Here is a 15,626-nt window from a genome sequence, read left to right as displayed (position 1 = left end):
TGAGGTCATCAGTCCCCTAGAACTTAGAACTACTTAAACCTAACTAACCTAAGGACATCACACACATCCATGCCCGAGGCACGATTCGAACCTGCGACCGTAGCGGTCTCGCGGTTCCAGACTGTAGCGCCTAGAACCGCACTCACCGAGGAGTCAAGCAGTATATTGCTCCCTCCTACGTATAGCTCGCGAAGAGACCATGAGGATAAAATCAGAGAGATTAGTGCCCACACAGAGGCATACCGACAATCCTTCTTTCCACGAACAATGCGAGACTGGAATAGAAGGGAGAACCGATAGAGGTACTCAAGGTAACCTCCGCCACACACCGTTAGGTGGCTTGCGGAGTATGGATGTAGATGTAGATGTAGATGTAGAGCTGTTCAAAACTGTCCATTGCAGCCTCGCGTGCTGCCTTGTTTCGGCTCCGGAACTATCCTTGTTTCTTTTGCTACTTAACGTCTACCTCTTCATCGACAATTCTCTCTTGGATGTTGCGATCACACAATGCCTGACAACGTACACGACGTTAATGATAATACACAAAAACTGGTTTCGAAAGCTGTTCACTTACCAGCTGAGGACATAAAGCTCCTCCTCGTTAATGTTAAATGACTTTTCAGTTTATTTTTATATCAGTTTTGCGGCTATCGGACTGCCGGACTAAACTATGGAGACTTCACGTAGAGAACACGCTTCGTTACGAATATAGCCGGGTCTTGTGCCTAATACGAATACGTGTTTCTTATACTTATCAAATATTATTCAGTCAAAAAATGCAAAATGTCACTTTGGAATAACAACATTACGGGTCAAAATACTATGCTTTATTGTCTGTTTAGCAAGTAATACACTTCCCTAACAATGCCTACGCCCATCCAGTCTCGAGTTAACAGTTATTCTCGTCCTACATTCACACTGAAGTAACCATTGCTGTGTTGCGTTTCCACAAAACCTAAACCGCAGTCACTGATCACGGAAGCCTTTTCATTTACGTTCTACTAACAATGTGCATCTCCACGACAATTATTGATTCGCAAACACGACACCGTTTCAGCCATAAATCACATAATTAATCCCGCCTGCCTTTCCGCAAAAGAGCTGAATTGCTCAAGCATTTTTCTCCTATAAACCGACGTAATACTTTCAACACTTAATTATGTTCCTACCAAATTCCTCACACAGTTTACCCGTGACGCGGCTTGGTTCGACCGCTCCGCAATGAAGCTCAATATGGACTCTCCTTCACACACAGCGTTTTCAGAGACAGTTTTCGAAATTCCTCCATACCAGGTAAAAAAAAATTCCGCAAAATGATACCACTTTGGCAACTTTTCCCCGAATATCTTAAACGTACCTATTTCTTTAAACTATTATTTATTATCAGTATTGGCAGCTTAAGTAGGTGGAATCATGTGTTTACGACCGTAAAATTATTGTAAATCTAAAAAATTATAGTACATCAACAGAAATTTCTGATTTGTATATAAAAACACATACCCCGATCAGAAACACAAAAAAAAACCTGGTCTAGGGGTGTCCCATTTGCTTTTTTTCATTCTCTCTTCATTGTTCTTTCAATCCACCATTAGTGCACCACCTACATCTCACTTCACAACTCGATGCGTGCATCCACTTCGCTACTGTGAACACACAAAAACCGTGTCTGTGTTTTTCAACTACGCCTCCAGAAGACACTTCGCCGCCGACACCTTATTACCTTACATTTAATTATAACTAAGCATACCAACACTCACGCGTTTTCGAAATATATTAAATACTGGGAACAGCAAATACAAAACCCGTGAAATACAAACTTAAACTAAAACGACGAAATGCAATATGTTGCCTCCTCGGAACTCGATACGACAATGAACGTCGATAGAGATCCCAAACGGTCGAAACTGGCATGTACACGTCACAGTGATGTCACGGAGAAGTATGACTGCGGTGAGCCTCCCACAAAAGGAAAGGTGTATCGATTGGTTTAAAGAGAGAATGATATCTAGTGAATATCTAGAAAACTAAGTAAGTGTTGTTTGAACTAAAACAACAGAAATGGCTTTAGTAGTAAGGCTAGGCACATACAATACTTCCCCGATTTCCCCGGTACCGAAACTGACTTTCCCAAAAATTTCCCGCAAAAAATGTTTTTTCCGACAATTGCGTAAAAAAGACCCCAGTCTTGAGTCGCTGTTCAAAAACCAAGTCGGCGCTCACTTCTAGCTCTGGGGCATTGTTGTTATATACGGCAAGACTATGCTCCCTCAGAGATAAGACGCGTTCGGCTTCAAAAGTTCCAGTAGCCAGCGCTAAGTAAGGAGCACAGTTTCGATACGTTAGAACATCAAAGACAGCAGTACTCCTTACAGGAACGCAGTGGTTAAGACTACGTAGCAAGCACGTGTATTCAAACCCAGTCCAGATTTTCAGATTTACATTCATCGCAGTTTAGTTAAATCACTGCATACGAAAGCCTTGCGTTTCCTTTACACAAACTATGGTCTATATGTTTTCGCATCTTCGTCCAACAGAGTGTAGCTAATAAAATGTAAAGTACACTGCTGGCCATTAAAATTCCTACACCAAGAAGAAATACAGATGATAAACGGGTATTCATTGGACAAATATATTATACTAGAACTGACATGTGATTACATTTTCACTCAATTTCGGTGCATAGATCCTGAGAAATCAGTACCCAGAACAACCACCTCTGGCCGTAATAACGGCTTTGATACACCTGGGCATTGAGTCAAACAGAGCTTGGATGGCGTGTAAAGGTATAGCTGCCCATGCAGCTTCAACACGATACCATAGTTCATCAAGAGTAGTGACTGGCGTATTGTGACGAGCCAGTTGCTCGGCCACCATTGACCAGACGTTTTCAATTGGTGAGAGATCTGGAGAATGTGCTGGCAAGGGCAGCAGTCGAACATTTTCTGTATCCAGAAATGCCCGTACAGGACCTGCAACATGCGGTCGTGCATTATCCTGCTGAAATGTAGGGTTTCGCAGGGATCGAATGAAGGGTAGAGCCACGGGTCGTAACACATCTGAAATGTAACGTCCACTGTTCAAAGTGCCGTCAATGCGAACAAGAGGTGACCGAGACGTGTAACGAATGGCACCCCATACCATCACGCCAGGTGATACGCCAGTATGGCGATGACGAATACACGCTTCCAATGTGCGTTCACCGCGATGTCGCCAAACACGGATGCTACCATCAACAGAACCTGGATTCAGGTGATGTTACCATCACAGTGCAGTAATCAGAACCTGCATTCATCCGAAAAAATTACGTTTTGCCATTCGTGCACCAAGATTCGTCGTTGATTACACCATCGTAGGCGTTCCTGGCTGTTATGCAGCATCAAGGGTAACCGCAGACATGGTCTACGAGCTGATAGGCAATGCGGCTGCAAACGTCGTCGAACTGTTCGTGCAGATGGTTGTTGTCTTGCAAACGTCCCCACCTGTTGAATCAGGGATCGAGACATGGCTGCACGATCCGTTACAGCCATGCGGATAAGATGCCTGTCATCTCGACTACTAGTGATACGAGGCCGTTGGGATCCAGCACGCGTTCCGTATTACCCTCCTGAACCAAAAATATGTTCAAATGTGTGTGAAATCTTACGGGACTTAATTGCTAAGGCCATCAGTCCCTAAGCTTACACACTACTTAACCTAAATTATCCTAAGGACGAACACACACACCCATGCCCGAGGGAGGACTCGAACCTCCGCCGGGACCAGCCGCACAGTCCATGAGTGTAGCGCCCCTGACCGCTCGGCTAATCCCACGCGGCCCTCCTGAACCCACCGATTCCTTATTCTGCTAACACTCATTGGATCTCGACGAACGTGAGCAGCAATGTCGCGATACGATAAACCGCAATAGCGATAGGGTACAATCCGACCTTTATCAAAGTCGGAAACGTGATGGTACGCGTTTCTCCTCCTTACACGAGGCATCACAACAACGTTACACAAGGCAACGCCGGTCAACTGCTGTTTGTGTATGAGAAATCGGTTGGAAACTTTGCTCATGTGAGCAAGTTGTAGGTGTCGCCACCGGCGCTAACCTTGTGTGAATGCTCTGAAAAACTAATCATTTGCATATCACAGCATCTTCTACCTGTAGGTTAAATTTCGCGTCTGTAGCACGTCATCTTCGTGGTGTAGCAATTTTAGTTGCCAGTAGTGTAGTTACGAAGTTTTAATTATCACCTCGGAAAACCTAAGCTGTGGCTTTAGTATTTGAGCGTGATAGGGACTGCCCGCGTAGCCCGAGTATCGATAGTAAGACCATGTCACTGATACTCGGATCCCTGTGGCGACAGCTGCCGCCCGCGCCTGCGCGGGTGAGCCGCCTCTGCAAGCACGTGAGGTGGCGCCCCGCCGCCCGCCGACGAGTGTTTACCGATACACAGCAGTACGGCGACTGCGGCCAGTCTCTCGCTAATCACTAAAGTCTCACGTACGCGCCACTGGACAGCAGAGTATTTTCACTCTGTGTGATTAACGTTTTGTGATTTAGACTTTTCTCTAGATTGTACTATACGCTTAGACGACTCATCCACGCTCTGGTCTTAACTTGGTATTAATTCATCTCGTGATCTCGGCTCTCAATCACCACGGAACTGCCTGTTTCGTTCCGCCGGTCTCCTCGATACCAGCAATGTGACAATCTTAAACTACGTTTCTACCTACGTAGAGTAGGACAGAAAAGTGGCCACGAAAGATAGTGATAGTTTTAGTCCTTCTCTGTGTAGTCACCCTTCAATGCGATACATTTCTCGCAGCGATGTAAGTGTGCCTATGGCTGTTCAGAAAACATTCCTCCTATTCGTCATTTTGGAAATGATTACCATGCAATCCATTCTTCATCTGATGAAAGAGGAAGAAGTCACTGACAAGGTGGCTATCAGAATTGTTAATCAACGATTTTGATGAGTCTTAGGTATGTCGTAATGTGACCTACCTTGAGTAGCTGGCCAGCAGATTTTCATGCGACGGCCATGTTTTCCAAGACAATATATGTTGAATTTTTCATGAGTATCTACTATACCTGTAACGTGCGTCCTGTTTCGCCCAACCGAGCGGCTAAGTTTCTAGGCTATCATGCTGGTGATACTGGTTCAAATCTTGCACATGTTCTTTATTTTTTTTCAAGTTTCAGCGTACAGAAACCATTAAATAGTATATCATGCAAAATTATTCAAAAATAGTCAGTTCCGCCGTAGTAATTTCCTTAATAAATCAATCATTAGAGCACACTCTCTTCAAATGTGTATTCCGTTTGTGGTTCGTACTTAAAGTTCCAAATAATTGGGCGGCTCCATGGAGTTCGCAACGATGGAAGAAGCATTAGCAGTTCCAGAAGGATTCCAGACACAGGTGGAAGTACTCAACCCTAATTTTGACCTCGCTTACCTAATTAATACCGATCAAACCGGCTGCCGGTACCAATCGGTGTACAATAAGGCCTTTGCGGAAAAAGAAGCGAAAACTGTCCCTGTGCACAAAAATATTTGAACAATAATAGCCATTAGTTCACAGCACAGTGTACTATAACTGCGTCAGGAATATATACCCTTATGTTTTTTAATGTGTGCAAGAACAATCCGGGAAATTTGGTCGGATTCTTCAAAACAGAGCTTACAATTTGATTCATAAATTACAGAATGTAACTGTGACCTGCACGATATCAGGGAAGTTCACGAAACTGCTGTACGAAGAGTTTTTAAAATCTGTCGTTCTTTCGTATGCGGGACAAGAAAAATTTCCCTACATCCGTGGGCAGGGCAGACCGATTATACACTTTACGGTCAAACGTTTTGAAGATGAAAGGAAAGCCTGCACATGCGCCTCACAAATTATCCCACCCAAAGGTATTCTATTTTTCCAGCCCTGAGAAGTTTATTTTTACATGACGGTTAAAATTTTCACGATATAATTTCAAAATACCCCCGGATTTCTAAAGGCTAATAGAGAGATCGTTTCGAGGGAGGATTCCATAAAGATACATTCTTTCCTTCTGCATCAACTTAGTGCACCTGCTTTCACAGGAATGATAAAATACACGTGGTTCGCATCGAAGATGAACGAAGAATTCCGTGAGTCCGTAAGACAAGCTTTCATTAAATATGCGTGCTGCTCTACTAAATTGTGATTCGATTGCATCTACGACAAATACCATCCGAAATTATGTTGTAGCACAGCAATTATGTAATGATGGATTTATTAATGAAATTACTATTTTTAATCATGTTGCATTAAATTGTTAGTAAATGATATTCATTGCGATAAAATTGAAAAAAGTACACGGGTAGGGTTTGAACTCGTACCGCCAGTGTGATAACCGTTAAAGTTAGCCGCTGCGCTACGCTCAGTTTGCCGACACATCAATAAAGTTAGAGGTTTAGAAAGTTATCGCAAAACTTCAACATCGTTTTTCACGGAAGCTACGGACCGTTGCATGAAAAGCTGCTAAGCAGGTATTGAGGACAAGGTCCTCTACAACATACATGAGAGTCATTAAAGCCCGTGATTAACAGATCTGATGGTCCCTTGTCAGCTCTGTTTCAGGAGAATGTGTCCTGTGCAGGATGAGCTGAGGTGTTGTAGGGGAAGAAATAAGACTTGGAATTTTCCCAGGATGCTTCGTTTGCCAGCGTCCCGTAACCTTGGTAGCATGCTTCTGTGGCGGCTTGCCACTTACGAGCATAATATGTTAACACCACACTATAGCAGTCCCAAAATTCATCAGCGTCTTCTTGTCCGGTGATGGCTGAGTCTTCGTTTCTTTCGACGGTGATGAATCCATGTAGGCCGGCCGGAGTGGCCGTGCGGTTCTAGGCGCTACTGTCTGGAACCGAGCGACCGCTACGGTCGCAGGTTCGAATCCTGCCTCGGGCATGGCTGTGTGTGATGTCCTTAGGTTAGTTAGGTTTAATTAGTTCTAAGTTCTAGGCAACTGATGACGTCAGAAGTTAAGTCGCATAGTGCTCAGAGCCATTTGAACAATTTTTTTTTTGAACCCATGTACTCCCACTGTTTGTTTGCTCCCTTCTCTCGGTGTCACAGTAACGCACCAGCATTCGTCTATGGTGATTAGGCTGTTAAAGGAATAATCTGGATTGCCTTCACACAGCTGCAACATCTCCGCTGCTGTCTCTGTTTGGCGAGCTGTTTGAATGGGTGTGAGGGGTCACGGAAACCAATTGGCGACGGCTGTGGTAATGTTCAGATGTTGTGCATGATACTGAAACCTCATTCAAGATTGATTTTTATTTTTTCACTACTGCCTCAAATGTGATATGCCGCTCTTCGAACATTAGGGCCTTCATTTCTGTTGCCATTTCCGATTCTTCACAGAAGAGATGGTCTGCCATTTCGTTCTTCGTCATTCAGACGTGTTTGACCACACTGGTAATCCCTGTGTCATCTGACCACTGTTTGATATGATGGTTCATTGTTGCCAAACGCTTCCACCAAATCATCACGGATTGTTGCAACTTCGTGCCCATTCAAATTGGAAACGATTTACGGCACAATGCCCTATTTCAGGCAAGGGCAACCTCTGAAGACCCGCGGGCCTGATTCACATACTCGTACTTTCTTAAGCTCGCGAGTCGCCTGGTCACGTGAATGAACAACGGCGCTCGTAGCGCATAAAATTAAAACTAAGATGTCCACGACATTAAAGTTTGTGGGGTAACGAACTGCTATGAATGGCATCCATGCACGCCAATAAACTATGCCTCAAAACACACTTTTTTGCGTACGTTATTTACGTATCATGAACATAATTTCTTTACTGCCGCAGTGGCCGAGCGGTTCTAGGCGCTTCAGTCTGGAACCGCGCGACCGCTACGGTCGCAGGTTCGAATCCTGCCTCGGGCATGGATGTGTGTGATGTTATTAGGTGAGTTAGGTTTAAGTAGTTCTAAGTTCTAGGGAACTGATGACCTCAGATGTTAAGTCCTATAGTTCTCAGAGCCATTTGAACCAATTTCTTTACTTACGATGTTTTACAGCAGCAACATTGTGCAACGCCATATGTAACAGAAAACGTTCACGACATATAAATCAACGTAAACATCCGTAGATGGGACGCCAGGCATCTTGAAATGTCACTGTGTGAAAAAATAAACGCCTATAAAAGCAAAAGGTTGTAACTAACATATTAAAAAATTACTTTCAAGTTCAACAGTTGCAGACTTCTAATACGTCCACAACGGAAGTGAATTATTTATTCATCTCAGTACGAGAAACGTTTAGAAGAACGAAATACGGGTATCTGATAGGTAATTCTAAACGACAAGTCACTAGAATAACTTTTGCGATTTTTGGTTACAGGCAGCTCATTCGAGTATTTAAAATTTACTGTGTGAATATCCATGAACATCCGTGTTCTATTTATCAGTAGGCTGCGCCATTTTTTACACTGACGGAAAAAAATTACAGCATCAAGAAGGAGTTGTGCGACGTAAACGAAAGTTGGTAGGCGTGCTTCTACATCTTAAAGATGATGTCTATTCAAATTTCACGTCAGTCACACTAGAGTGGTAAATGGAAATGAGTGTATGGAATCGTTGGCTGGGAGGCCCCATTCGGGGAAGTGCGGCCGCCAAGTGCAAGTCTTATTTCATTCGACGCCACATTGGGTGACTTGCGCCCCGGTGATGAGGATGAAATGACGATGAGGACAAACAATACCCAGCCCACGAGCGGAGAAAATCTCCAACCCGGACGGGAATCGAACCCGGGCCCGCTTGCATGGAAGGCAAGCACGTTACCACCCAGCTAAGCAGGCGGACACTAGAATGGTGTTAGTAGAGAACTATGAGGATGCAAATCTGGTTTGCTTTAAATACACGCTATAACGGTCGTGAGCGTTAGGTACCTTTGAGATCGGACGTGGTATGTTGACGTTAGTCAAGAACGCCTTTAATGGATTTGGTCGAGTTCGTGTAATAGGGCTACGAGAAGTCGGATGTTCCTTCTGCGATACTGCAGAAAGGTTTGGGAGGAATGTAGCCAATGAACATGACTGCTAGCAGCGGTGGTCACAAGAATGTACGCTCGCAAGGAGTCCGAGCTGCAGATGGCCATGTGGCACTACCGAGGGGGGAGATCATCATGTTCGGCGTATGCCTCTGGCGCATCGTACTGCACCTGCAGCAGCAATTGAAGCAGTAGCTGGCAGTACAGTGACACAACAAACTGTTACAAATCGGTTACTACAACGACAGCTCCGAGCTACACCTCCTGAACCGTGCATTCAACTGACCGCAAACCACTGTCATTTGCGCCTTCAGTGGTGTCAAGTGAGAGCTCATTGGAGGGCAGGGTGGAATTCTGTTGTTTTTTCTGATGAAAGCAGGTTTTTCTTCGGTGCCAGTAATGGTTGTTTGTCGGTTAGATGGAGGCATGTTGCGGACCTGCACCCAACCTTTCTAGGCACACTAGATCTGTTCCTGGAGATATGGTCTGGTGTGCGATTTCGTATCGCAGCAGGACCGACCACTCTTATGGTTATCCCACACACACTAACTGCAGTCTGGTGATTTGACGTATTGCACTGCCAATCATGAACGACATTTCCAATAGGGTAACGATCTAAGTAGACGAGATGAATTAAAATTTGTGCTGCGGCTGGGACTCGAGCCCGGGATCGAGTCCCGGCCGCAGCACAAATTTTAATTCATTTCGTCTGCTTCGCTCATGATCGTAGACAATAAAAAGAGATGTTTCCAGAATGAGAGCTTCTGTAAAGTTTGGAAGGTAGGAGACGAGATACTGGCAGAAGGAAAGCTGTGAGGGCCGGGCGTGAGTCGTGCCTCGGTAGCTCAGATGGTAAAGCACTTGCCCGCGAAAGGCAAAGGTCCCGAGTTCGAGTATCGGTCGGGCAAACAGTTTTAATCTGCCAGGAAGTTTCATATCAGCGCACATCCGCTGCAGAGTGAAAATCTCATTCTGGAAACATCCCTCAGGCTGTGGCTAAGCCATGTCTCCGCAGTATCCTTTCTTTCAGAAGTGCTAGTTCTGCAAGGTTCGCAGGAGAGCTTCTGTAAAGTTTGGAAGGTGGGAGACGAGATAATGGCAGAAGTAAAGCTGTGAGGGCCGGGCGTGAGTCGTGATTCGGTAGCTCAGATGGTAGAGCACTTGCCCGCGAAGGGCAAAGGTCCCGAGTTCGAGTCTCGGTCGGGCACACAGTTTTAATCTACCAGGAAGTTTAATAAAAAAGAGACTTAAAAGTCTCAAAGAAACATTTAATTATAAGATCAATAGGATAACGCTAGCCCACATACCGCCGTTATAACCAAACATGCTCTACAGAGTGTCGACATGTTGCCTTAGCGTGCTCAATCACCAGACTTCTCTCCAATCGTGCACATATGGGACATTATCGAACGACAACTCTAGTCATCCACAATCAGCGTTAGCTGTCCCTGTATTGACCAACCAAGTCAAACAGTAATGGAACTCCATCCTAAAAACTGATACCTGGGACCTGTACAGCACAATGTATGCACGTTTGTATGCTTGCATTCAACATTCTAGCGGTTGCACCAGTTATTAATGGACCAGAATTTCACATTTGCAATGGGCTTATCTCGCGCTTACATTAACCTGTCATCTTGCAATGTTGATCAGTTACATATGTTACCTACATAAATCTATTCCCGAAATTTCATTACCCTACATTAATTATTTTTTGGTGTTGCGATTTTTTTTCCGTCAGTGTATTTTGGTTGCTCTAGCGGCGTGCTACGGTACAGAGGCGTGGAGATTTCAGAGTCACCGGGGCTACAAACATGTAACTGCAAACAAATAAAACATTTCCAGAATGAGATTTTCACTCTGCAGCGGAGTGTGCGCTGATATGAAACTTTCTCGCAGATTAAAACTGTGTGCCAGACGGAGACTCGAACTCGGGGCCTTTGTCTTTCGCGGGCAAGTGCTCTAGCATCTGAGCTACCCAAGCGCGACTCACGCCCCGTCCTCACAGCTTTACTTCTGCCAGTACCTCGTCTCTTACCTTCCAAACATTAAACAAGCTCTCCTACGAACCTTGCAGAAGTAGCACTCCTGAAAGAAAGGATACTGCGGAGACATGGCTTAGCCACAGCCTGGGGGATGTTTCCAGAACGAGATTTTCACTCTGCAGCGGAGTGGTAGAATGTACACGCGATGATTGGTCATGTGGTGACTCCCGAATATCAAATGGGAAAATGCACATTTAAAGAAAAATGCTTTATACACAACCTGAATTACGTCTTCGACTAAAAATTTCGAGAATATTCCTTAAAAGTGGTAACGAAATGAACTCTAGTGTTCTGTCACATGAGAAACGCGATATCCTCGAGTAGCGTCGACTTGTGGAGGCTCCTACGACGAGACCTGCGCTTGTCCTCACATTAAAATACGCGCCACGCATGGAGCCATAAAGCTGCTCAATGGTAAACGGTCGCCATCTTGGATCGATATGGCGGCCTTACGGCAGCGCGGTGCACTTTGCCACATAACACACAACCCTCGCCGTCGCACAAGGCGGCAGCCGGCCACGCGTCTCGAAGGGAGAGTCACTCTCCGTATCAAATGCTTTCATGCTGCGCATATGCTCGAGCAGGTGCCAATAACACCACAGTTCCGTCACACGTTGGCACAACTCTTCATTCTGCTGCAGCAGGAATCAATGCAAATGAAACAAATGTAGTTTTTCTCTAATTGAATTAATTCAGTGTTCGCACATTTGGAAGCAATTTAGTGACTGTGTTAGAAAGAAAACTAAATACAACATCAGAATGTACACAAACACAACAGATTACGTCGTCTTCAAACTGTTATGTTATACTATTATGCATTCTAAATCGTTTAAGCCAAATTCCCGAGATGGTTCCTTTGTAAAAGACGCAATCGATTTCCTTCTCCAGGCTTCCCAAGCGCGAGCTTGGTCTCTAATGACTTCGTCGTCGACAGCATGTTCAACTCTAATATTCCTTCTTTCCTTCCTTGTTCACTGATATTAAATACAATCTAATAAAAAATAAATTAAAAAAGATAAACCGCAAAGGAATTATCCGACTGGGACGGAAATCGGTAGACGTGATGTACCTGTACTACTACTACTACTACTACTACTACGACTACGACGTAATCAGGCCCAGTGGACCGCACACATCTACAAGTTTCCTCCTCCACTGTATTCTGTCCATTGCTGCTATCCGCCATCCGTCCACATCTACTGACACTTGGTTTAAGTCTTCATGGAGTCCATCCCTCCAACGCTTCTTGGGTCTCCCTGGCGGTCTCTTTCCTGTAGGTGTGAAATCGAGCAGCTTCCGAGGCGATCTGTGATCCTCCATCCGGGCCACATGGCCGGCCCACTGCTTTCGTTTAGCTTTGACAGTTCCTGCTACGTGGGGCTGCTGGTATAGTTCCTCAAGCTCTTGATTGTATCTGATCCTCCATTCCCCTGTATCTGCATCCAGAACCGGACCGAAGATCTTCTGAAGCACTTTTCTCTCAAAAACAAGGAGCTTATGGAAGTCTTGTTTCCGGATACTCCATGTCTCAGAGCCATATAGAACAACAGGCTGGATCAGGGTTTTGTACAGTAGAATCTTGAACTGTCTGTTCAAATGTGTGTGAAATCTTATGGGACTTAACTGCTAAGGTCATCAGTCCCTAAGCTTTCACACTACTTGACCTAAATTAACCTAAGAACAAACACACACACCCATGCCCGAGGAAGGACTCGAACCTCCGCCGGGACCAGCCGCACAGTCCATGACTGCAGCGCCCTAGATCCCTCGACTAATCCCGCGCGGCTGGACTGTCTGGAGAGATATCTGGACCGAAGCAGTTGTGCTTGGATGTGGTAAGATCGGTTTCCTGCTTGTATTCTGGCATTGATCTCTGCTTCACATGACGAGTTCTCAGTGAAAAATGCCCCTAGGTATTTGAATTCATGCACTCTCTTGTAGGACTGGTCCCCAACCTGCAATGATTGTAGATGACCAGCAGTCTGACAATGACCACGCGTCATAACGAGGTACTCTACCTTTGCTTCGTTTATGTTTAGCCCAAATTTGCTGGCAGCCTCCTTTAGTGCTTTGGTCATTTGCTCCAACTCCTCTTCCGACCTAGAGAGTAAACAGATGTTGTCTGCATAGGCTAAGTATGCCAGTCTCTTTCCTTCGATGTACCTGTACAGACAAACAAATGATCAAAATTTCAGAAAAATTGGATGAGTTATTCATGAGGAAGAGCTTCGCAAATTGAGCAAGTCAATAATGCAATGGTCCACCTCTGGCCCTTACGCAAGCAGTTATTCGACTTGGCATTGGCAATGATTGCTGTAGTTGTTGGATGTCCTTTTGAAGGATATCGCGTCAAATTCTGTCCAATTGGCGTGTTAGATCGTCAAAATCCCGAGCTGGTTGCACGGCCCTACCCATAATGCTCCAAATGTTCTCAATTGAGGAGAGATGCGGTGACCTTGTTGGCTAACGTAGGGTTTGGCAAGCACGGAGACAAGCAGCACAAACGCTTACCGTGTGCGGGTAGGAATTGTCTTCCTGAAATGCAAGATAGGGTTGGCTCACCATGAAAACCAACAAAATGGGGCTTAGAACATCGTCGACGCGCTGCTGAGCTGTAAGGGTGCTGCAGATGACAACCAAAGGGGTCCTGCTATAAAATGAAATGACACCCCACATCACCACCGCTGATTCTTGAGCCAAATGGCGGGCGACAGTCAGTTTGGTAACCAACGCCGTCTGGGAAGTCTCCAGACATGTCTTTGCTGGTTGTCGGGGTTCAGTTCGAAGCGGGACCATCGCTGAAGACAGTTACACTCGATTCAATCAGTTTCCAGGCCGGAAACGTGTCTGGACACGATCTGGCAGCGGTGGGGTACTAACCTGACTGTCGCCTGTCATAGGGCCCGACAACAGGGAGTGATGGTCTGGGTTGCCATTTTATTTCATAGGAGGGCCCCTTCGGTTAGCCAGCCGCTGAGGCCGAGCGGTTCTAGGCGCTTCAGTCCGGAACCGCGCGACTGCTACCGTCGCAGATTCGAATTCTGCCTCGGGCATGGATGTGTGTGATGTCATTAGGTTCGTTAGGTTTAAGTTGTTCTAAGTTCTAGGGGACTGATGACCTGAGATGTTAAGTCCCATAGTGCTCAGAGCCATTTGAACCATTTTGAACCCTTTGGTTGTCATCCGCGACACCCTTATAGCACAGTGGTACGTCGACGATACTCTAGACGCGTTTTGTTGCCATTCTTGGAAAGCCATCCTGGGCTTACGTTTCAGCAACACAATGTTCGGCTGAATACAGCGAGAGTTTCTATTGCTTGTCTTGCATCCCTACCAAATGGGTACCTTGGCCAGTAAGGTAACCGAATCTCTCCGCAACTGAGAACGTTTGGAACATTATGGGCAAGGTCCTCCAATGATCTCGGGATTTTGACAGTCTAACGCGCCAATTGGATAGAATTGGCACGATACTCCTGAGGAGGACATCCAACGAATCTAGCAGTTAATGCTAATGCCAAAATAAAATGGCTCTGAGCACTATGGGACTTAACATCTGAGGCCATCAGTCCCCTAGAACTTAGAACAACTTAAACCTAACTAACCTAAGGACGCCACACACAGCCATGCCCAAGCAGGATTCGAACCTGCGACCGTAGCAGTCGCGCCGTTCCAGACTTAAGCGCCTAGAACCGCTCGGCCACACCGGCCGGCGCTACTGCCAAGCCGAATAATTGCTTGCATAATGGCCAGATGTGGACCAACTCGTTACTGACTTGCTCACTTTATGAAGCTCATTCTCCTGAATAAATCATCCAATTTTTCTGAAATTTTAATCATTTGTTTGTCTGTACATGAACATTACATCTACCAATTTCCGTCCCGTCGTCTAATTCCTTCTTGGTGCGTAGTTTTTGTCTTAGAGTGTATTACATGCACCACGTTCCCAAATTGTATGCAATGAGAAACGCTCCATCTTCGACAAACTGTCATGAACTGTTAATCATTTTCATTGTGGCGCCAACAACATCGAAGCGGTAGGCAGTTCGTTCTGAAATACAAGCAACTTTTCTGTCCTAGGATATAATTTATGTTATACAGGGTGATTGCGTGATGATGTTAAAAACTTCCAGGGATGATGAAAAATGGTAAATTTATCAATTTGAGGTATGAGGCTCCAATCCGGAATCGACTGAGTCGAAAGTTATACGTGAAAATTGTTCTGATACCTCTGACAGTGGGCCTCTTCTACTGCAAGGTCTTTGCTTTCCATATTTTAGGAAGAAATTTTATGGTCCAAAAAGAGGAAAAAATGTTTTGTGACCTGGATTCTAAAATGCATAGTCAAAGAGTTATGAGCAATTCTTTAGTAGGTGTGTCACATAGTAGCAAAGATGAGGAAGTGCTCATAACTCTTTTCTTGTCTTAATCCATATTACTACCTATCATAAGTTTTTAATAGAAGAGCTCCACTGTCAGATGTATCAGCACGATTTTCGCTTATAACTTTCAATTCGGTCGTTTCTGTTGCAGGGTGCCTTATCTCAAATTGCTATGTTTATCATT

The 15,626-nt window shown here is 45.1% G+C and overlaps 1 protein-coding gene across 1 annotated transcript in view; it reads right to left on the bottom strand.

Moving 5' to 3' along the window:
* LOC126183543 (dedicator of cytokinesis protein 3) overlaps positions 1-15,626 on the bottom strand; it is a 1,039,887-nt gene that overhangs the window by 662,212 nt on the left and 362,049 nt on the right. The gene's annotated exons all lie outside the window — the stretch shown is intronic.

This window comes from Schistocerca cancellata, chromosome 4, assembly GCF_023864275.1.
Source record: "Schistocerca cancellata isolate TAMUIC-IGC-003103 chromosome 4, iqSchCanc2.1, whole genome shotgun sequence".
In the NCBI taxonomy this organism is placed as follows: Eukaryota; Metazoa; Arthropoda; class Insecta; order Orthoptera; family Acrididae; genus Schistocerca; species Schistocerca cancellata.
This window is presented reverse-complemented; position numbering and strand designations above follow the sequence as displayed.